Source organism: Hyperolius riggenbachi, chromosome 4, assembly GCF_040937935.1.
Source record: "Hyperolius riggenbachi isolate aHypRig1 chromosome 4, aHypRig1.pri, whole genome shotgun sequence".
Classification (NCBI taxonomy): Eukaryota; Metazoa; Chordata; class Amphibia; order Anura; family Hyperoliidae; genus Hyperolius; species Hyperolius riggenbachi.
In genome coordinates, this window is record NC_090649.1 from 397,684,608 (window position 1) to 397,708,561 (window position 23,954).

The 23,954-nt window shown below is 43.7% G+C and overlaps 1 protein-coding gene across 8 annotated transcripts in view; it reads right to left on the reverse strand.

The window, feature by feature from the left end:
* The window catches only part of NINL (ninein like), a 185,390-nt gene that overhangs the window by 143,352 nt on the left and 18,084 nt on the right, over positions 1-23,954 (reverse strand). The window contains exon 2 of one of the 8 annotated variants that reach the window (XM_068232248.1): positions 12,762-12,817. The exons of 5 other annotated variants lie outside the window; for them this stretch is intronic. The gene's annotated coding sequence lies outside the window, so the exon portion shown is untranslated. Of the gene's footprint in view, positions 1-12,294; positions 12,392-12,700; positions 12,818-23,954 lie in introns of those variants that run through there. 2 more of the 8 variants (XM_068232247.1, XM_068232249.1) reach the window with 2 other exon arrangements.

The window sequence follows — 23,954 nt, forward strand, 5'->3', positions numbered from 1 at the left end:
CAGTGTAGATAGCTAGCCATCGGTGTCCCCAGTATAGCCAGGTGTCCCCCAGCAGCCAGCTCCCTCAGCCTTGAGCAGCTCTAGCTCCCTCAGCTCTGGCCGGCATCCCCACTTGCACTGCCGCTAAGTTCTGGGTCACGGCTTGATGACATCATCAAGCCGCGACCCGACACACAAGGCAGAGCAAGCGGGAATGCCGACCAGAGCAGAGGGGAATGCTGATCGCCGGGGGAACGTTAGGAAGGTGAGTCTCCGTCCTCTTTTTCCCCTCCTACCGCTGCTGCTTTCGCTGATCACTATGATCGGCCGGCGATCGTAGTGATCACGTGATCAGGAGCCAATCGCCATGGTTCCTGATCACTAAGAGGAGATGTCAGCTATCATATGACAGCTTAATCTCCCATTTTGGGTGCGCACGATCGTGTTGGGAGCGCTATAAGCAGGCAGCATAAATCCTACGCCGCATCAGAGTTAGGCATCCACAAGTGCGGCATAGGATTTACACTGCGCGGTACCCAGAAGGTTAAGCGCAGCAGAGCCTACAAACAGCCGAAAAAGTTGGCCTTCTTCACCGTGTGTACTGCCAGCGATTTGTGCCAGTTGGTTGAGACTGCTGGTTTTGTTGAGTTCTGGATAACCGGGGCTCTACTGTCTATGTTAGATCGCACTGCATAGCAAATTACAGTACATCATTATGTCTGGCCTACTCTGCTGAACAGTGTGGCTATCCATGCCTCGCTGTGATGAGAACTGTGGCATGCAGCAATGGGAATGTTTTCCCTGTAATTCAACTGCTATTTTAAGTGAAGCTTTACATCCTGAATGCTATGTCAGCACATTTTTTTGTGTGTGCAGTACCCAATTTGATATAACCAAGAAGAAGAAAACCACAAAGCTAATATAATCCCACATTCTTTCAGCGCGGGTTGTGGATGGCAGTAAATATACCCTCTTACTGCCAATAAATACACAAACCAAGACATTTAAAGAAACATCATTGCTCCTATATTGCTGTACAATTCTGCTACAACAGCTACATGCCAAGAGGCTTCCAAATATGTACTTGAAAGGAAACTTTCCAAAGCAAGACGGCCAGTCCTCTCCTAGAGCACACTGTTATAAAGAAATAAAAAAATCTCAGCAACACAAATGGATCTTGCATTGGACAAGACTTGGATTGCGAATAGCATACTGTATTGTGAGCAGCCCAGAAATGTTTAGCAGTGACCTTAAAGCCATTCTCTACAGATTATGCTCAAAACAAGGCTAAAAGAAAAATGTAGGGAAGGCATAACAGGTAGAAACTTATTACTTCTTAAAGAGAACCAGAGATGAAGCACCCTCTTGTATTTTACCTTATAAATCAGTGGGAACATAATGACAGTAAACACCTAATCTGCTCTTTGTTTCATTGTTCTCTGTTTAATCTGACTGTTATCACCTCTGATAAGAATCCCCGACTGAGCACTCAGTCGGAATGATTATTTGAGTCTGTCTTCTCTGGTGTCTTTTCAAGCCCAAGCCTGCCCCCTTGTGGTTCTGCTATAATGACTCAGCTATAATTATTCCCTGCAAAGCCACACTGAATGCTCAGTCCGGGATCCTTATCACAGCTGATAACAGACACTTTTAGCAGTGAGGATGAAACAGAGAGCATGGTAAGTGTTTTCTCTAATGTTCTTACTGATATATATGGTAAAATAAACAAGGGTGCTTTGTCTCTGGTTCCCTATAAAGTGTACCTGAGATAAAAGCAAGAGCAGCACTTATACTTACCTGGGACTCAGGGCCAGTTCTAGACTTTTTGCTGCCTGAGGCAAACCTGTGAGGATACGCCCCCCCCCCCTCCTTATTTGGAAGGATCGCACGTCACCCAAAATGTTCACCCTCAGCATAGGTAGGTAGGTAGCTGGCTACCTACCTACCTATGCTGAGGGTAAACATTTTGGTGCCCCCTGTATAGGGTAGCCAGGTACAGGTAGTATAAATGCCCCAGTAGTATAGGTAGCTAGTATATTTGCCCCAGTATAGATATTATAGTTGCCCCCAGTACAGGTAGCATAGTTGCCCCAGTAGTATAAGTAGCTAGTATAGTTGCCCCAGACAGGTAGTATAGTTGCCCCAGTAGTATAAGTAGCTAGTATAGTTGCCCCAGTATAGGTAGTATAGTTGCCCCCAGTGCCTGCTAACCATCTGTCACAGAGCGTGGCAGGTTGCTCTGATATGAGGTCCACAGTGTAGCGGTGGCGAGTAGCAGCATGAAAGAGGATGGGGACTTTAGAGGAAGTGGCCCCCAAGAAGGTAATACAATCGGCAGCCGAAGGTAGGGTAGAAGGAAGGGGGGCGAGATGCCGTTCCTGCTCCCAATGCCGCCTCATGCAAATGCGTCGCTTGGCGTCATGGGTGGGATGGCGCTGCTGGAACTTCCTCCAGCCATTTGTAGGAGGTCCATGAAGCCGGTCCCCCTACAACCAGCACACATAAACATTCCATCATGTTTGGTTAGTGCTACATTTGTGCCAATTTGCGCAGCAAAAATTAAAATTTGTGCCGCTTTTGTTTTAAAGATAATAGCACTTTTTTCCCCCAGACAATAATATCACTCATCCCCCATACAACGGCCTATGAACCTGAAACTTATGTGGTTGGGTAGTTCTGTGTTTGTGCCTATTTGTGCTTCAAATATCATCATTTTATTTTTTTTAAGCATTTATACTTACCTGGAGTTTCTCCAGCCCCCTGTAGGCTGTGGGCTCCTTTGCCATCCTTCTTTTATAATTTTTGAGATATTCAAGTTTTTATAAAAGGTCAAAAGTTCAGTCAGCATTTGCGCTGTTGTAGGGGGGCTGAGTGAACTTTTGACCTTTATAAAAACTTGAATATCTCAAAAATTATAAAAGAAGGATGGCAAGGGAGCCCACAGCCTACAGGGGGCAGGAGAAACTCCAGGTAAGTATAAATGCTTCTCTAGCTTTTATCTCAGCTTTGTTTTAAGATAACAGGTTCCTGAGTCTAGAGGCTAATGACACATTCTGTGGCTATGGAGGGGTCGGATAGAGGATAGCCCACTGCAGGACAGAGTGGGAGGGGTAAGGGTGGGAGTAATATCCTTGATGTACACTCGGCTGAGATGATCCAGCACTCTGGATCCCTCTGTGACACAGGCAAACAAAGATGTCCCGCTACACCATGGATGGGTATAAAACTTCCTTCAATTTTATTAGCACATCAGTAGATACAAAAAGGCTGACGCGTATCAGAGCTCTGAAGGTTCCTTAATCATAGCCAGCATATACATATTCATCACAGGTATAAGTAGTCAAGTGCCGGCCCACAATGGGCATGGCCTTAGCTCTTAAAGTAACACATACAATATACATATAAAATGGCGTAGCCAGTATACAAACATGAAACATACAAAAATTTAAAAACCAATGATGACATGACCTCGCCCTCAAAGCATTGGACTTTCATATCCAAAAATATGGCTCTTTTTCTACTGTTACCAGGGACTTCCTCATGTTGGTGGTGGATCATCTATTGACCCACAATTATTTTATGTTTGATGGGGTTTTCTATCTTCAAAGATGCGGAGCTTCAATGAGAGCAAAGTTCTCCCCATCCCTGGCGAATTTGTTCATGGGATGGTGGGAGGAGCTCCGCATCTTTGGAGAGGAGAACCCCTTTATCGATTATATTTTTTGGTATAGGAGGTACATAGATGATCTGCTGCTGATATGGGGGGATCCCCCAGACATTCTGCCTGATTTTTTGACATACTGCAACAATAACAGTCTTAATTTATCTTTTACCATGTGTCATAACCCTACCGAGATAGACTATTTGGATCTGACTCTGTGGGGCTCTGAGACTACAGGCAGAATCATTACTAAAACTTTTAGAAAAGCATGCGCTGGGAACTCACTCTTGTTGGCTTCCAGTTGCCATCCGAGCCATACACTGCCGGCGATCCCTTATGGGGAGATGGTCAGAGCAGCTCGTAATTGCTCTGATTCCAGCGTTTTGGGACAGGAGTTGGATTTGGTGGAGGAGAGACTCATTGATTAAAAAAGCGAGACAACAGGTATTAAAGAGAACCCGAGGTGGGTTTTAAAGAATGTTATCTGCATACAGAGGCTGGATCTGCCTATACAGCCCAGCCTCTGTTGCTATCCCAAACCCCACTAAGGTCCCCCTGCACTCTGCAATCCCTCATAAATCACAGCCGTGCTGTGAGGCTGTGTTCACATCTGTAGTGTCAGTCTCAGCTGCTCCCCCGCCTCCTGCATAGCTCCGGTCCCTGCCCCCGTCCCTTCCCTCCAATCAGCAGGGAGGGAAGGGAGGCAGGCGGGGACAGGAGTTCTGCAGGAGGCGGGGAGAGCAGCAGAATGACACTATAGAGATAAACACAGCCAGCTTTGACAAGCTGTTTGTCAGCAGCGTGGCTGTGATTTATGAGGGATTGCACAGTGCAGGGGGACCTTAGGGGGGTTTGGGATAGCAACAGAGGCTGGGCTGTATAGGCAGATCCAGCCTCTGTATGCAGATAATATTCTTCAAACCCACCTCGGGTTCTCTTTAAAGAGACTCTGTAACATTAAAAAGATCCCCTGGGGGGTACTCACCTCGGGTGGGGGAAGCCTCCGGATCCTAATGAGGCTTCCCACGCCGTCCTCTGTCCCACGGGGGTCTCGCCGCAGCCCTCCGAACAGCCGGCGACTGTGCCGACTGTCAGTTCAATATTTACCTTTGCTGGCTCCAGCGGGGGCGCTGTGGCGACTTTCTGCACGGAAATAGACGGAAATACCCGATCTCCGTCGGGTCCGCTCTACTGCGCAGGCGCCAGAAACTTGCGCCTGCGCAGTAGAGCAGACCCGACGGTGATCGGGTATTTCCGCCTACTTCGGCGCCGAGAGGCATCAGAGCGCCTGCGCAGGAGCCAGGAAGGTAAATATTGCGTCACGGCTGTACGGAGGGCTACAGCGAGACCCCCGAGGGACGCAGAACGGCGTGGGAAGCCTCATTAGGATCCTGAGGCTTCCCCCACCCGAGGTGAGTACCCCCCAGGGGCCGTTTTGTCGTTACAGTTCCTCTTTAAAAAAGAATCGTCAGGATCTGTTGGGTGCGGGTGCCGGGATTGGGACGAGGCGGAAAAGAAATTTGACCTTTACAACTCCTTATAGTTTGGAGTACAATAAGGTCATTAATATAATAAGAAAATATTTGCCAGTCCTGCACTCGGATCCCAAACTTCGCAAGATCTTGGGGGAGGGTTGTACCTTCTCCGCACGTCGTGCCCCTACTTTGGGGACCCGCCTCTCTCTGAGTCTTTTTTCCAGCTCCTCCAGACCTGTTCCAACGTGGCTGGCCTACAAAGGTTCCTTTAGGTGCGGGTATAGCACCTGCAGGTACTGTTGTGTCCACAACCAAACACGTGATATCATTTCTATCTCCAAAGGTGAGAGATTTGAGATTAATCCAGGGCTGTGGAGTCGGTCCAAAAATCCTCCGACTCCGACTCCTCAGTTTAGGATTCCACCAACTCCGACTCCACGACTCCGACTCCTCTAATTTGCATATTACAATTTTGTTGATTAAAAGTATGTAACATGAAATTCGTCTCTTAACTGCCAACGCTTAGGAATTTTACAAGACAACTGAAGTGAGAAGGATATGTAGACTACTATATTTATTCCCTTTAGACTAAAACTAGTCCTTGGTAAGAGTACTTGTAAAAGGTACAAACCGGAACAAAGAACATCTATTAGGCCCTAGGCAGTGTAAGTGTGGGTACATGTAAGAATGATGTGCAGGTACTCTGCAGGGGAATGAGGAGATTGTAAACAGACAACACCTCTGTGTTCAATGTGCACAGCATTCTCAGTGGATTCCCTGCAGCTCTGTGGGGAGTGCATATGTAGAGCATAGTACTACTGTGTAACAAAGTAAACCTGAGACAGATGAAACTAAAGTTTTATACATACCTGGGGCTTCCTCCAGCCGCCTTCAGGATAATCAGTCCCTCGTTGTCCTCCTCCGCCACCTGGATCTTCTGCTATGAGTCCAGGTACTTGAGCCAGTCAGGCGTAGTGCGCATGCACACACTCCGCCGCCAGGAGCATACTACACCTGTGCAGCACTATTGCGCAGGTGCAGAATGTTCCTGGCTGTGGGAGCGGCATGCGGCCGGACAGCGCTGACTGGCTGAATTACCAGGACTCATAGCAGAAGATCCGGGTGGTGGAGGACAGCGAGGGACTGATTAGCCTGAAGGGGGCTGGAGGAAGCCCCAGGTATGTATAAAACTTTACTTTTCATCCGTCTCAGTTACCCTTTAATTTGTAGTCACCAAACCAAATTTTAACAACATATCAAATTATTTGATTTCATCAGCAAAGGGAGTGCATACATTTGCATAAATCAGAATCAGCGCAGAATTATTTCCATCTCGTTGACCATCTCTATTAGTGACACAGCTACACATCAGGCTTTATTCTTACAGCATAGATGTTATTTAGTATATATAAGAGATTCCTGTGTACACATCATATATACAGTCACAATCAGATATGTATATCTGACCTTAAAAATACGGGGACTGCTTTATTGAAGCAGCACAAGTAACTAATTTTGATTGGTTTATTTCATTTTTGTGGACTAAGCACAGCTATTACTGTATATATACTGTATATATACATTATTTTTAATGACTATTATCTGAGAAATAGAACATTTTATCATATTTTTTATTTTAATTACAGTTACAAATTCATTAGGAGTCGGAGTCGGTGCATTTTTTCCCGACTCCGACTCCAGGCACCCAAAATTGCCCAACTCCACGACTCCGACTCCACGACTCCGACTCCACAGCCCTGGATACATAAATTGCAATTCTAGCAATGTTGTTTATCTCATCACCTGTGTTGCTTGTGGATTGCAGTATGTGGGGTGTACCACCCGCCCTTTGAGGCAACGCATCTCAGAACATTTTAATGGACCAGCTAGGTGTATTAGAAATGGACCATACATTTCTCAAGTCTCCAGTGTATCCAAGCATTTCCTGAAAGAACATCGGGGTGATATGGGTGGCTTCACCTTCCAGGGTATCGACAGGGTAGTACGCCCACCTAAAGGGGGTGACCTACATAGATCCCTATTGAAACGGGAGGCCCTGTGGATATGGAGATTGGGTACACGTATACCAACAGGCTTAAGTTCTAAAATGGATGTTAGTCTCACTTATGACATAAGAGTTTAATTAATTAATTTTTATGCCATTTGATCTTGTTTGCACCCCCCTCTCTTTTTGACCATACTTGTTCATATATTGGTCTTTGTTTTCTTTTTCTTCTTTTTGGGGTACTGTCCTATCTGTACCATATGTTTGTCCTCAAGCTGTATATTGATCTTGATGCTCAACCATATCATCAATGGTTTTTAAATTTTTGTATATTTCATGTTTGTATACTGGCTACGCCATTTTATATGTATATTGTATGTGTTACTTTAAGAGCTAAGGCCATGCCCATTGTGGGCCGGCACTTGACTACTTATACCTGTAATGAATATGTATATGCTGGCTATGATTAAGGAGCCTTCAGAGTTCCGATACGCGTCAGCCTTTTTGTATCTACTGATGTGCTAATAAAATTGAAGGAAGTTTTATACCCATCCATGGTGCATCTTTGTTTGCCTGTACGTTTTGAGACCTATGATCTCTGCTCCCTTTGGTCATGTATCGGTGGTTGTAGCGTTCCTGTTTCTCTGCACCCTCTGTGACACATTGGAGAGGATTGGGGACAACCGAGCACAGACTAGATTCTCAACAGAAGCGCCATCTACCTTGGCCAGGAACTGTGTGTGCACAAGGCTTTAGAGTCAGATTCACAACAGTTCTAGGCACTAAGAGCTTGAAGTTCACACTATGTTGTAGTGGCGCTATATTCATATAATATGGAGATGCTGTCCAAAATTGGTTTTCCACAGAAGTCCCACTGCACTTGGGAGTAGACATAAATATTCTATAGCAATGCATTCACTGTCTCCAAAAAAAAATGTGCAGGTTGGGTTCTGTGCATTGTGGACACTATAAAGACAGGTATGTGTGAAATGGTAGAAGCTTCTCTACAGGAAAGCATTGGGTTCATACAGTATGTATGTTGGTCCACTGCCTACCAGTCTGGCAAGCAGTCTGGCAGTGGACCTAGAGTGATCAGGCTCTAAGGCATGCCAGCTGTTCCCCAGTCTTTCACACTCAGGATGCCTCAGCTGATACAGCAATCATGGACTGCATTTATAAACAATATTTTATATCAGGAACAATACATTTACAACTCTCTACCATCTGGATCATACTATAACATGATAGGGGTTACTGTAAGTTTGTGAATTAGCAGTTGTGTAAAACTTTTTATTCAAGAAAAGTCGACCTGGAATAATTTAAAGAAAACTCTAGCTGCCTGAAACAAGCATGAAGCTAATCGAATCAGATTTCTCAGAAACATCTGACCTGCATGCTTGTTCAGGGTCTATAGCTAAAGGTATTAGAAGCAGAGGATGAGCAGGACAGCTAGGCAACTGGTGTTGTATAAAAGGAAATAAAATATGGCAGCCTCCATATCCCTCTCACTTTAGTTTCCCTCATCATTTCAACTTGTATTTTTAATTTGATTCTTAGTTTCAGTAATTGAAGCTAGTGACAGGTGTATTTTACAGTACAAGTCTAGGCAAACATCTAAATACACACTTGGATCTGTGAATTTTTTGTCTGTTTAATGATTTGTAATTCTATCCAGTTGGTCTTTTGACTCACACAGGACTGCTACACTATATAGCCAGTCAAGTGACACCACATGACACCACAATTCATTTTTTCAGTTTATGCATTGTATGGGGGTGTCTGGTAAAATATATTTTATGACGGTCTCATAATATTCTCATGCAAATGGACATATCTGTATTGTTTGGATAAGTCACAAGCAGAAGGCCAAGCATCTAAATAGGTCATCTAATAGTTTAGAAGCTATACAGCTCCAATGCAACCTTTAAGTTTAACATGAGGCTTCTGCAGTTGAAAAAAATAGGCCTTGGAAATGTGACCAGAAGCAACAAACTACAGGACCAGACTTAAAGGGATACTGTAGGGGGTTGGGGGAAAATGAGTTGAACTTACCCGGGACTTCTAATGGTCCCCAGCAGACATCCTGTGGCCGCGCAGCCACTCACCGATGCTCCGGCTCCGCCTCTGGTTCACTTCTGGAATTTCAGACTTTAAAGTCTGAAAACCACTGCGCCTGCGTTGCCGTGTCCTCGCTTCCCATGATGGCACCAGGAGCGTACTGCGCAGGCCCATTATGGTCTGTGCCCGCGCCGTGCGCTCCTGGTAACATCAGCGGGAGTGAAGACACGGCAACGCAGGCGCAGTGTTTTTTTTCCAACTTTAAAGTCTGAAATTCCAGAAGTGATCCGGAGGCGGGGCCGGAGCATCGGTGAGTGGCTGCGCGGGCACAGGATGTCTGTGGGGGGCCATTAGAACCCCCGGGTAACTTCAACTCATTTCCCCCCCGACCCCCCCCCCCCCTACAGTATCCCTTTAAAAGCTGTGTGCATGTGACAGCTGCTGCTTAGATTGCATCATCCCATTGTTCATCGCTGCAGAAAGGAAAGACTGACTCTCTCTAAAGAGATTGTAGCCTATAGCAGTGTGGGCTCCTGACCAGGTATAAAATAGGAAGCACTGATATGGATAAAAAGATCTCCATCTGAGCGTGTATGCAGCTCTAGGGAAATGTGTCAAATTGTGTTCACACTAGATATGTTATGAAGTGTGCACGTCATATGACATGTTTCACGCTAGAGTCAACTATTTTTTTAGTGCCACCAATCACATCATATGTGATTTGAATTTGTGGACTATTAAAATGATTGTTTGTTACTGCACAGCCACTGTCATTAATGATGTCTGTAAATTGTAAAGCAAAAGTAAGGGAAATTCCACTCAGACAAGCAATCTTGCTTATAAAGCTGTGTGGTCCCAGTAGGTCAACCATCCTTGCCTGTCAGTGGCCAGTATATCAGCTATGCTGCAGATTTCCAGGACATACCAATACTTACCAATGTCTCTTTACTGAAAGAACAACACATAGTTTATGCTGCAAATGATATGGTGGCCACTAATGATGACAATCCTTTTCATCCAATTTTACCAAATCTGCGTAGTAGTAAGGCTAAACTGAGTAAAAATACTGAATGGATAATTTAGGTAGCCCCTATATTACATAGAATTGGTAAGATTGGATAAAAAAGATTGGATCATTGGTACCACCATTAAAGGCATCAACTAGGAAGCCCATAGTAGTATAATAATTTAGCACTAAATTCCTGTACAACCAGGAGACTGCCCACCAGCCTGTGACATGCAAATTCACAATGTACCATGTCACAGAAAGGAGAGGGGCAGAGAAGCAGGAACCTTTAGATTTAAGGCCCATACACACATCGGACTTTTGCGAACGACGGTCGTTTGAACGTCCCGTCGTTCAGTCGTCTGCACGCTAAATCGGGCGTGTGTACAGACTGTCGTTCGGGTGATAAGACTGGTCTTGAGCGATCCACCGGGCGTCTTATCACCTGAACGACAGTCTGTACACACGCCCGATTTAGCGTGTGGAAGACTGAACGACGGGACATTCAAACGACCCGTCGTTCGCAAAAGTCCGACTTGTTTATGGGCCTTAAGTCTTCAAATTTAACACTCAAAGGGTATCTTTTGAGCAGAAAAACAGTCAAAAATATAGATACTTATCTCAGCAAAGGAAAACCTCTGGATAACAAGAAGCGCTGGGTAGAGAAGGATTGGAGAAGCCTTGAGATCATCCAGAGGCTTCCCTCTATTTAGGAAATTATATAACTTTTCCCCCAAAGCTTTGCTTTAAACTGAATGTAAGGACTGAGCCTATATTTAATTTATATCAAACAAGTGACAGCATTCCAGGCTGCAAACTGAAATGAAAGCCAACAGAGGCATGCAGAGCCCCACTGGGGCTAAATACATGCCTTGAATGCAAATCAGATGCTGTGTAATATTGTCCATATTTTGGCGCTCTGAACATCTTTGCAAATAGCTAATTCATGTACAGCCTCTGTCTGAAAGCGCTGCCAATCTCTGTAGAAAATTAATGTAAGTATACTTCTTGGCTAGCTGCATTTATGTGCTTTGACCTGCATTCAAATTTTTAGATTAGAAACTAGTACATAATTTGCATCTGATTTGCATTCAAAGCATGTATTTAGCCCCAGTGGGGCTCTGTGTGCCTCTTTTGGCTTTCATTTCAGTTTTCAGCCTGGAGCGCTGTCACTTATTTGATGTCTGTTTGAAGAAATGTGTATACCGTTTATGATTAGCAGCACTAGGAAAAATTATGTTTTTATTGTTAGACTAGCGGTAGGTCTTCCCCGCGAAGGCCCATCATTGCTGTAGGGAAGTCTAGTAGGGAATAATTTGTGCACCTTTTATATATACTGAAGCTAACACCCTCCTTTGCTGTACCTGTTTTGAATGCATGCTGTGTAATTTTGTCCATATTTTGGAGCTCTGCACATCTTTGCAAATAGCTAATTCGGATACAGCTTCTGTCTGAAAGTGCTGTCAATTTCTCTTGCTGTACAAAATCTATGTTTAATTTATGTTTAGTAAAACACATACGATTAATTGCCACTTCACTTCAGGTTTGCTTTAAGACACTACAAACCATTAACAAGATTAGTCATTTAGGCCTGGTTCACACTGGCTGCGTTTGCCATTGTCAAATCGTTTGTGCATGGTCTGCCTATGGGAGCATGCACATTGCAGTTTTGCGTTCCAGCAGCGATTCTCGCTCCCCGAATGGGAATTGCAAACTGAAGTTGCTGCAAATTTGCCATTGCTAAGCAACTAGCAATTGCATTATTCCAGCAATTAGCCTCTGCGATTTGGGGTACAAGAATTGCAGCAATTGCAATGCTGCAATGTGCATGCACCCATAGGTAGACACCGCTCTAAAGCTGTGCCAATCGCAAACCATCAGCAAAGCCAGCACAAACACAGGCAGTGGGGACCAGGCCTTAAAAAGATCACATCCAGCACATTGCCATTTATCGCTGCCACTTTACATATAAACAAAAACTCAGACAAAAGGATAACCCGTGAGTAGGAAAAGCTGTAATACATGCGTTATGAAAATCATTTCAAGAAGAAATATATTTTGTAAAAACAGAAGCAATGAAAGAATGAGAAAATAACTAAAAATCAAATACCTCTATACAGTACAAAGTAAGAGTCCCACAATAAATCCACCAGGAGAACAAGCCGTCCTACAGTGTGGATAGGACCACCTGAATATTAGGAGAAGTACATCACTGTGTGACTGCCTGTCTAGCTTTCTTCCTCAGTCTATGTTGCCGTACACTACAAGCAGCATATTAGCTACGGACAGAGTGAAGGAAACTGAAGGTAAGATATAGGATATAATGTGGTGATATATGGTAACAGGAAGGAATGTATGACCAAACACTGCCATGGCAGGATGAATGCAACCACACTCATGTAAACACCAGGGGAAAGGCTATCAATATATAGTACTACAATGTCAGTAAATACTCAGTTCATCAAGACACAATTCAGCCTGGCCTGTTGCCTCTGTAGGGACAGGTTTCAACTTGCCTGATCATTAGTCTGGAAAGATAATCTTCATATTATTCTGGATTGTTAATCTTCTACGTACTTGCCGCATGATTAATAATACTGGATGCTCTGCCGATGGAACTCCTTGTCCTATTCCTAAATGTATTCAAGACATAACGTTTTTGTTACATCTATATTTATACTGACCGAGATCAACATTTAACCAATTTTAGAGATTTGTATGACTGCAGAAGATAATACAATAAACGTGTTACTATATTCTTCAAAGCTATATTTCACACCTTGCATAAATTCTCTGACAACATCTGTTTCTGGATGGCGGATAAATGTATCCCTTTCTATTTGCTTCAATTCAATAACCAAAATTTTCTTTGATGGAGCATTTTAGATATGCTCAGATTAGGATTTCTTTCTTGAAACATACTGGCCCTTATGGATCTCTAATTGCACTTTCTATGAAAATGTTTACCTGTCCTCGGTTGAGTGCAGGGGAGTGATTTCTCATCTATATTCTCATATGATTGGACTTTTGCAAGATAAGAAAACTAAAAATTTGGAGGAGTGGGAGACCGGGTTAAACTTAACTTTGGACCAGACAGATTTGTGCATTAGGCTTAATTTAATGAATGCTACCAGAACCCCTATGGTTAGAGATACTGCTGTAAAATTGGCCACTAGATGGTTTATAGAACACCTTCAAAGCTTCATAGAATTTTCCCTAGTGTTTCTCCCTTATGTTTTCAGGGCTGTCAGGTGGTGGGATCGTTTTACCATACATTTTGAGAGTGCTCAGTTGTCAGTGCACTTTGGAGGAGATTAAAGAGAGATATGAGCCGCCTGTACTCTACAGCGATTGATACAGAAGCCCAACATGGTCTACTCCTGGTGCCTAACGACAGTTCCAAGGAAATGGAGGAGAGTGTATTATGTTTTTGTGTGCTCCATTCTATGGACGATAGCTTGTGATTGGAGAACTGTAGGTGTTTCTACTACACAAATATTGCATAGGGTGGAGTTGGTGCGACTTATGGACTACCTATATCATATGCTTCATGATACTATGCCAAAATATCAGGCAAAGTGGGTAGATTGGCCTAAGACAGCAATTTTTTCTGCTTAATGGTTTTTTTCTCGTATTGGCCTGAGAAGCTTTCTGTCCTAGTGGAAGAGATAAAAGATAAATAGAGCTACACTGCATCTGGGGTGACTACCTATTCTGGAGACAAATGTCAGTAGTGTAACTTCTGCTTGCTGAGGTGAGATTTCCCATTACCTATTATTTTATCCCAGCGAGAATGTGTAACCTGCACCTTCCACCAACCCCGGTCTGGAGAAAAAGCAGTCAGATGGATCTGATTTTGTTAGGTGATTGCCATAGTCTCAGTTTTTCAGATTCCGTGGAAATTCCGATTTCCACTAATGCCAATTCCGCGGATTTCTAATGAGTCTTTTTTTTGTCATTTTTGCATTCTCCGATTGGTCTAATACTTTCAAGTACTCGAAAGTATTTGGCCAATCAGAGGATGCAGAATTTTACCGCAATAATCGGAATACCATGGAAATTTTAGTCCAATCACAGGACTCAGTAATGCTCGGTAGTATCAGAGTCTTGTGAGTGGTCTAAAACGACAGCGGTAACCCAGATTTCTGTGGAAAAATTCAGCATTCTCCGATTTGTCCAATGCTTCCGAGTTCTGTGCAGATTTCCTAACAATAAAAGTACCAAAAAGTAGCTGAAAAGCTACGATCAAAATCATTTTGAGTACGTTCTTGCTTGCTGGTAATTTAAAAGTAGTTTTATTTACAAGTTGTTAAAATATCACCAAGGAGAAAACACAGGTAAAAAAGTGAATTGCATAAAGGACGCAGAGTTTTAAATCTTAGCCTAAAATGTCAGCTACTGGTCAGTAAAACCAGGTACGGTACTTACATTAGACCATTGCCAGTCATGCAGAGCATGAGCCAACTATTACCTTTATGTATCCCCAACAGTTTATGAACACATTGATATATGGTATGTTATATACTCAAACCTGACCCCAGTGATTGACAACTTGTTTAAAATTCCTTTGCACAAGTCACACCTTCCACTTAATAGGAATGCTTAGGCATTGTTGCATGTAATCCATTCAGTGCTGGCTGTGTACACTGAACATTTATGCAGCCGTCCATTTATTACGCAAGGTGTACGTAGCATAAATGTGAGCAACGGCTGAGATATGGAGAGCTCATACACTGGCAACCAATGACACTTGATCTGCTCCTTGTGCACCTTGTTTACAAAGACAAGTGTTTTCTTTTTAACAGAGGAGCACCTGCTCTTGAGCTCCAGGCAGTCATAGCAGAAACAAATATATCTTAGGGCTGTTGCACACCAGAGCGGTTCTGAAGCGTTTTTTGAGGCTGCATTTCCACTTGTGCGGTGTGAATCGCATGGATGACGATGTATGCGAATTTAACCATGGCAGTGCTGGTGTGCTTTTCCATTGTTTCTATGTGAATTTGCATGCGAATGCGCATGAAAATTTGCATATCCAAACCTCATGCGAATTTCCTATGAAATACATTGTATGCGATTCGCATAGCGGTATGCGAATTCTGATGGCTCTGCCATGCGAATTTTTTCTACACAGAAAAACGCAAAGGAATCCTGACAAGTGGAAACAGTCCCATTCACTTTTATTGCTATGCGAATTTGCATGCGAAAACCGCATGCGAATTCGCAATAGTGGAAATGTGCCCTAAAACTCTTGAAGGGGGGAAACCGCTTGGCTAATGAAAGTGAATGGGATGGTGCACACCAGAGCGGCTAGTTTTTTCCAGAAATGCAAACTCGGTGGCTGCAGCACTTTTTAGATTTCTGAGGCGTTTCTGCCTCAATGTTAAAGTATAGGAAAGTGAAAAACCGTTCTGAAAAACACTAGATCAAAGCGGTTTTCCAGGTGTTTTTGTTACAGCTGTTCAGTTACAGCTTTACTGTAACAATACTTGTAATCTGCTACACAAAAACGCTCCAAAAAACACAAGGCATGTTTACAAAACGTCTCTAAACATGCCTAGAATCGCTCTGAAATCTGCTTCAAAAACCTCTAGCGTTTTGCAGATCTGCTAAAGGTTTTTGGTGTGCACTGAGCCTGACTTTTTTGAATCAGTTTCATGCTTATTGATTGATAGTGTTAACATGCTGTGTTTACAAATTAGCTGCTGAGGACTGCTGTGATTCCTGAGCTGACACCACTGAGAGATTAAATTACACTTGTGCTTAGTCACAGATGAGGGGGAATTAGACAGGCTAAACTCTCTAAATACATACAAGGTGCATTTCTCTTCATGTTTCTTCTTTCCTGCGCAAGAGGTCAGATCCACTTTAACTTTCTTTGGACTATTGCTATTTGTCTAAGGAAGATCAGCTACACAATATGGAAAAGGGACAATCGTTTTCAGCCTTTTCCAGGTCATGGCACTCTTTTCGTTAAGTCATTTTTTATTTAAACCAACCCTTGGCTACATATCAAGAAGTTTTGAATCAGGATGATACCATTTATTGGCTAACTTAGAGATGGATAAACAGTGAGCTTTCGACTTATAAAAAGCCTTCGTCGGACTGGTTCCTGACCAAAACTGAAAAACACAGCTTATATACACTGACATACAGAGGAGAAACATTCTTTAGCATGGCTAACACGGTACAACACTTTACTGCTTCTACTTGGCTACATATCAACAGGTGTTGGAGTCCCCCTTTATGTTCCAGCTTTTTTGTACTCCCCAAAGTTTTCTCCACCATTCCATGAATAAATGGCAGCATCCGAGTTTCTGCGATGCATTCCATACTCCCCATTACAGTTCTGCTCCATCATAGTGCTCCCCTCCTATTATGGTACACCACTCAGTGTAGTATTCACTTCATTAGGGCCTCCTTTATTATAGTTCCCCCTAGTTCATGCTCCTCTCTCTGTACTGCTTGTCACTCTTTCAGTTGATTTAGTAAATTGCAAATAATCAATTGGTAATTATTGTATTCACTATCAATAGTACAATTTTATTTTAGCTAAGATAAGGCCAAATACGATCATTCAAATCCACCAGGCGGATCGATAATCTGGCTATTTACTATGGACCATATGATCTTTTTTCATCTATTGTAAGCAACTGTTGACCCTTTTTTCACAATTCAAGAAGATTTATCAGATCAAAATAAATTCATAAAAATTGTACTGTTAATGAGCACCTTCAGTGGTTCATTTATTGCCCAATTAAGACCCCTTGAGGTTGATTCATAAAGCATTACCGCAGTCGGTTATGCAGAAAATAGCGGACTTTACTGAGAACTTAGGAAAATGTCAAAAGCAGTTACCGCATGAAAAGCTGAAATTCCTGAGCAGTGAGGTCAATTACAGACTTGTGCGGTAATTACCTCAACACATATCAGTAAATGTCAAGATTAGACCAGGTGGTAATGGCACTGAAGAATACCACCTGCTTTGAAGAGGTGATAAGAGAGCAATAATGGAGACTCACAAGCAGAAGCAGTGAGATCTCCCCCCAGGCAGCAGCAGCAGCAGCAGGGAGAGCAGAACAAACAAGGCTTCCCCTGAATACCTTAGGTTGTTTGTTTAACCTCTTGGGTTCCTGTTTTTAAGATGTGTATTTCACATCACAAAGCCTGGCATGTGTAAAGTTTCTTGAAGTTCTTCTAAGCTCGCTGTGGCAATTAAATAGATTGTTTAGAAAGCCTAATAGATTCAGAGCAGATTCAGGGCAAGCAGAGGCAGTATAACAAAACATACACATCTAAATTGAAGTTGGGATGCCTCTTTTATTGTAATGCTGTCTCTGCACAGAGAACAGCAAATGTAACAACTCAGGCAGCTACTCTTCTCATGTTACCGACAGTTTAGTTCGGTAAATCCCCGCATTTCTATCGCAGCTGTGAAAATTTTTATGAATTAGCACACAAAAGTCTAAAATACCAAATGCTGTATTTTCTCGACCAGATTTTTTTTCCGCACAGCCTTTTATGAATTGACCCTGAAAATTGAAATTGCATGGCGTGTGCTGGGCATAACATAGCTATCATCTGAGTAAACTGATCACATGCTTCTCCATGAGCTCCCCTAGACACGACAATCACTATTAAAGACTGTATCAAGTAGGGCCACGGATGGTGAATCGGGCCTTGACCTGGCCATACACTGTTCAATCTTTGAGTGATCTCTGAAATGACTGATTAGAAATATTATTTTACACTTCTGAATTCAGTAATGTTTGATTAAAGCTTTCAAAATCAAAATGTATTGATCAATTTTGAGTGCAGCAGAAGAATTTAGGCAGATCATATTCATAGAAAAGGATTACTTTGTCCTAAAATCAATAGTTGCACTTTACAACTGAGCATTTTCCTAGCTCAGTGTAGGCTCTATTAGGGCTCGTTTCCACTGTAGCGGTGCGGAATCGCCTGGATTCCACCGCTGAAGAAATCGCATGCGGCTGCGTTTCCCCATGCGGATTTACCCGCGATTTCGCATGCGATTTCGCATGCCAAGGAGCCAGGCGAAATTAACCATGTCACTGCCTGTGTAAAGTTCCATTGCCTTTCATGCGAAATCGCGGGGAAATCCGCATGACAAAGCCGCATGCGATTTCCCTATTGAATGCATTAGCGGCGATTCGCCCGCATTCCTGCCGCACGCGAAATCTGACGACCCTGTCGTGCAGATTTTTCCTGCACCGAAAAACGCTGCCGCCGCCGCACACGTGGAAACAGCCCCATCCACTAAAATTGAGTATGCGAATCCGCATGCAGTGCCCGCATGCGGATTCGCTATAGTGGAAACGAGCCCTTATGCCTTGTGCTCATGATGCAATTTTCCGTCCGATGGGTCGAATCGATTATTTCCGATGGGTCCAATCAGATTTCCCATCATTTTTCTGATCAATTTTTTGATCACTTCTATACAAAATCAGAAAAACGATCAGAAATCAGATCAGACCTGTCAGAAATAATGGATTCGACTCATCTATCTGATGGGAAATTGCATGGTGTGTACCATGCATAAGAAGTACATTTCTTCCAGATTAAAATGCACTATACATTTTTTTTTCCTATGTTACAGTCACTTAGTAGGCAGTAAAAATCTGACCAATCTGACAGGTTTTAAATTACTCCATCTTCTCATGAGGGCTTTTCAGTATCTCCTTTGTTCTGAACAAAAAGCACTCCCCAGAAAGGATCTAAGCAAAGATGCCGGCCTGCCCCCCTTCATGTTTTCACACACGTCTTTTGCAGTTGGACAGAGCAACTACCATTCAGTAAGTGCTTGAGATAGACTGGCCTGATTTTAACAACATACTGCATGCAGGGCTGGATTTAGGCCAAGGCCACCTAGGCCATGGCCTAGGGCACTACAGGAGCAAGGACACCAAAGCAGCAGGCTAAACTGGTGCAGCATTTACAAGCTTGCAATTACAACAATGCAAGGAGATCAGGCGAGCGCCTGACCACGGTACTCAGCTGCCAGCCACCTGTACAGCAGCCACCTTGCTTTCTGTGCATGTTTGCATTGTGGCTGGCGGCTATGGACTTGGGCAGCATTGGAGACGGCAAGGAAGAGGAAGCTTCTGCACTGGAGAGGAGCTGATGACTGCTGCGGTGTGAAAGTGGCTGGATACCTATACTGAAAGGGGTGTGTAGGAAACGAAGGAATTAGGGGAGTCATCTGGCTACCTATACTGGAGGGAAGGGGGGAGGGGGTCATCTGGCTACCTATACTGGAGGGAAGGGGGAGGGGTCACCTGGCTACCTATACTGGAGGAAAGGGGGGGAGGGGGTTATCTTGCTACCTATTCTGAAGGGGTCGGCTGGTGACAGGGGCCTTGGACGGTAAAGAGTACAAATCCGGCCCTGACTGCATGTGACAGCAACATAAGAAAAAAGTAATTTATAGTGTGTTTTATTCTGGAACAAATGTACATTTTATACATACAAATACATTTTAGTTTTGTTTGTTTTTTTGTGAGAGTGGTTCTTTAATGTCATCAGTCACAATTATTTATAAACGTTAGGGTTCCTAAAGAGATCAATAATGTAAAACTATTTACTGGAAACATTATTAGTAGCAATCCACCACTTTTTAGTTTATAAGTGCAAGTTACAAAATAAATCTAGTTTCAAAATGGTTATAGTACTTTATCATAGGTACGGAGGCCTCCGAGATTCAATGAATGTTTCCTATCACTAAAAATATTTCCTGCATTCCTCGTCTTCACTCGTTATTCCCGCATAATGATTACACTGATGGACTGTGACTGCTTCATAGAACAGGCTGGAACCTGAAACTCTAAAGACAATACAGAACACCCCTATTCTCTGTGAGGTCAGCCTTTCAAGGCAAAGGGTTTATGTCTTAACAGTTTATGAAGACAATGATCAGCTACCCCCAACAGGCAGTTTTTTTAGTAGAATTTCCATAGCAACTGCAGAGATTGAAAGATCTCTACAATTCCCTTTGTGACAACAGGTCCTGTTTAAATTCCAACAACAGCCACCTAACTAGAGTAGGGCACTTTCTGTGCATGCAGGCTAATTATTGGTAAAAGTTGGCATACACTAGTGGATGTAGTAATTGGTCGACATCTATCTGATATTGTTCACCACCTTGTTCGACTTGATATTAGATCAAATCTAATCAGAGCTATAACTGAGGTATGGAATATCACTGGTACAAGCTAAAGACAACTAAATTATCCTGGCTGGGAGAACAAAATAATTAGCGTATACAGAATTTAGAATTCTATTTTGGCATTTAGTTTGCCTATTGTTTTTGTGATGTGCAGTCAAAAACATACTTCTTATTTGTCTATGTTTGCACATATATTAAATTTTACAATTTTTTGCCATAGTGCCCCTTTAAATAAGATGGGGCCGAGACAAGGAGAAAAATACATTTTGCCAGGTGGGTATACATTTCATGTAAATAATCAGACTCATTACTGTGCACCTTTAAGTTCTAAATGAATAAAGCACTTATAGGTCCACTTAATATTTAGGATAGTGTAACAATATCATATAAATCTTTTAGAATTTCTAAAGTCTGTGGAAAGATCATGTCTAGATCTTTTGTGGAAAGGTTGTTTCTAGTGTGAGCTCAGGTGTCCTTCAACGCCATTGTTGATGTACCGTAATTAGTGATCCGATCATTAACAACTGAACTCTACTGTTGTTCTATTGAAGTGTCCAGAGTGGGGAGCCTTTTGCTCATTATACCTCCTCCTGTCCCTGCAAACCAGAACAGGCTGTTGGGCAGTGTGTCTGTAGAAGAATCCTTCCCAGAACAATCTTTCTGGATGACAATTATTGAAAGTGTATACAGTACATAGCTTCAGCAAGCTAAGCAGTTTCGGGTAGCACACAGTTCCATAAGAGTGTACAGGAGGTGAACAGTCTGTACCCTGAAAGAGCAACACTGCAGATCCACTGATTTGAATACCATGAAGCAGCCTGATCTTTAACCAAACTTTTTGCATAGGAGCCAAAATGGTAATTAAGTTAGTGTATTCCCTTGGCTGTTAGGCCTCCAGAGCCTAAAACAATTCACTTGTACATATTTGGGAAACAACAGACTACTGCTCTCAATGAATCATTAAGCTCTAGCTTAAAGAGACTCTGTAACAAATTTTTCAGTCTTATTTCTTCTATCCTATAAGTTCCTATGCCTGTTCTAATGTGCTCTGGCTTACTGCAGCTTTTCCTAATTGCACTGTCTCTGTAATAAATCTTATCTACTTTCCTCGTGTCTGTCGGGCTAAAGCTTGAGTGTGTGGAATGTGCAGGGCTGCTTGTGATTGGTTAGAAGCGATACACACCCTCTGCAGGCCCCCTGCACACTCTGTATGACTCACACACTCTGTTTATGTGAGCCTATTACAAGCTGGTTAGTTTGTTTGTAAACACTGCCTAAAACTGTTAATTACAAGCCAGGATTGCAGCAGGGAGTGGCAGAAACAGCACAGAGGGGCACAGGAGAAAATAAGGAATAGAATGGTATGCTTTTTAGTGTAAGAAAATATTAGAGTACAGATTCTCTTTAACCTCCTTGCCGGTTATCCCGAGCTCAGCTCGGGGTAACCTGCGCAGGAGGATATCTCAGGCCCCGCTGGGCCGATTTGCATAATTTTTTTTGTTACAAGCAGCTAGCACTTTGCTAGCTGCTTGTAACTTCCGATCGCCGCCGCTCACCGCCGATCCGCCGCGCCGAGTCGCTCCCCCCCGCCCCAGACCCCTGCGCTGCCTGGCCAATCAGTGCCAGGCAGCGCTGAGGGGCGGATCGGGATTCCCTATGACGTCCCGACGTCCATGACGTCAGTGACGTCATCCCGCCCCGTCGCCATGGCGACCAGGGAAGCCCTGCAGGAAATCCCGTTTTCAACGGGATTTCCTGCATACTCTGATCGCCGAAGGCGATCGGAGTGGGTGGGGGGATGCCGCCGCTCAGCGGCTATCATGTAGCGAGCCCTGGGCTCGCTACATGATTTTAAAAAAAAAAAGTGCGGCGCTGCCTCCTTGCCGCATTTTTTAGACCGGCAAGGAGGTTAATGACCATGGGGGGTTTGGGGCCAAGCCCTCTGATCTTTAGGATATTGTGGTACACGAATATAGCTTCCCTTTAGATTAGTGTGATTTGCCTTCTTTAAAACTGTGAGAAAACGCGGAAAAGCCGCCGCAGGTACTCAGAGCAGGGCGGCTGTTTCCGCGTCCAATGCGGCAGATTCCGCATCTGACGCGGCGGTTTGCTCGCATAGGCCTATACCTGTCAGCATGGCCGAACGCGGAGAAACCGCCGCATGCCCGGATGGCGGTGCGGCTGGTTCCGCGTCCTGCACGGCGGATACATTGCAAGACGTGTCTGGTGTGGCTGGGACTGATAGTCCACACAGATTGAGAAAGACGCGCGCGTGAAGAGGCAGAACTTTTATGACAGCCAGAAGGGTGTCAGCTGACCAAGCCGGTCAGCTGACAATTCAGCCAATTCTGATTGGTCCAGCACTTAGGGGAGGCGCTGGAGAGCGCTATAGTATATATACTGGGTGCTGGTCATTTCTCTGGTGTCTGGCGTTGCGATCACTACGTGGTAGCACTCAGACCTTGTCATTATCTGTGTTATTATCTAGCCCAATTTCCAAGGTGTTGATGACCAAGGAGCTCACACCTTAGTCTAGGAATCCTGTTATTATCTGTGTTATTATCTAGACCAGTTTCCAGGGTGTTGATGACCAAGGAGCTCACACCTTAGTCTAGGGATCCTGTTACCATCTGTATTATTATTTAGACCAGTTCCGGGGTGTGATAATCTAGGACTTCACACCCAAGTCTAGGCATTGTTGTTTATTTGTTATGACCTTCTGCTCTCCTGACCATTCTTCTGATCTCTGATTAGTACTTCATTATATCTGATACTCTGTTGCCAAACCCTGCTAGTCTTAGGATTCCGCATCTGTCTCCTGTCTCTGTACCTTATCTGTCTGTGTGTTAACGACCTGGCCTGTCCGACCTCGAGAACCATCTTCCTTATTGGGAGATAGTTCCCAGACCTGTCAGTGACACTTCACCCTTGGTGTCACTCACTCTCTGATCCTTCCCACTCTCAGCCTGGCTCCGCCCCTTGGGGAGCATCAGACCAGTGGAAGGAACCTGTTCTCTAAGCAGTATTTCGTGCTGCCTAGCACCCTCTACGTGGGTGCTCTCCTCAAAGTATACGGTTGCACCAAACACTCATATTACTCAGGTGTCCAGAGGTTAGAGATATATCTGATTATCGGTGATACTGCAGATCATCAATAATCGGGTATATATCTGCATTCTCGGTGATACTGCAGATCACCGGTAATCAGATCCTCTCTGTGTTACACCGATCGTTACAGAACGCCAGACCCAAAAATGCAAATGGACGCACACACTGACCGTCTGGGCGCACTTACCACTTCGGTGGATACCATCAACCAAGTGCTGGGTAATCACAAGGCGATGATTGATGCTTTGTCCGGTTCTTTACAAACCCTCCAGACAGCTGTGGACGAGGTGCGATCTCCTCCTAGCTCAGACATACGTATGCCTGTACCTGAAAAATTTTCTGGTCACAGATCTGACTTCCGAAATTTTAGGAGTAGAGTGTTATCATACTTTGAGTTGAGACCTAGATCTTCAGGAACTATGGCCCAACGGGTCACATTTATTAAGACTTTGTTATCAGGCGATTCTCAGACATGGGCATAC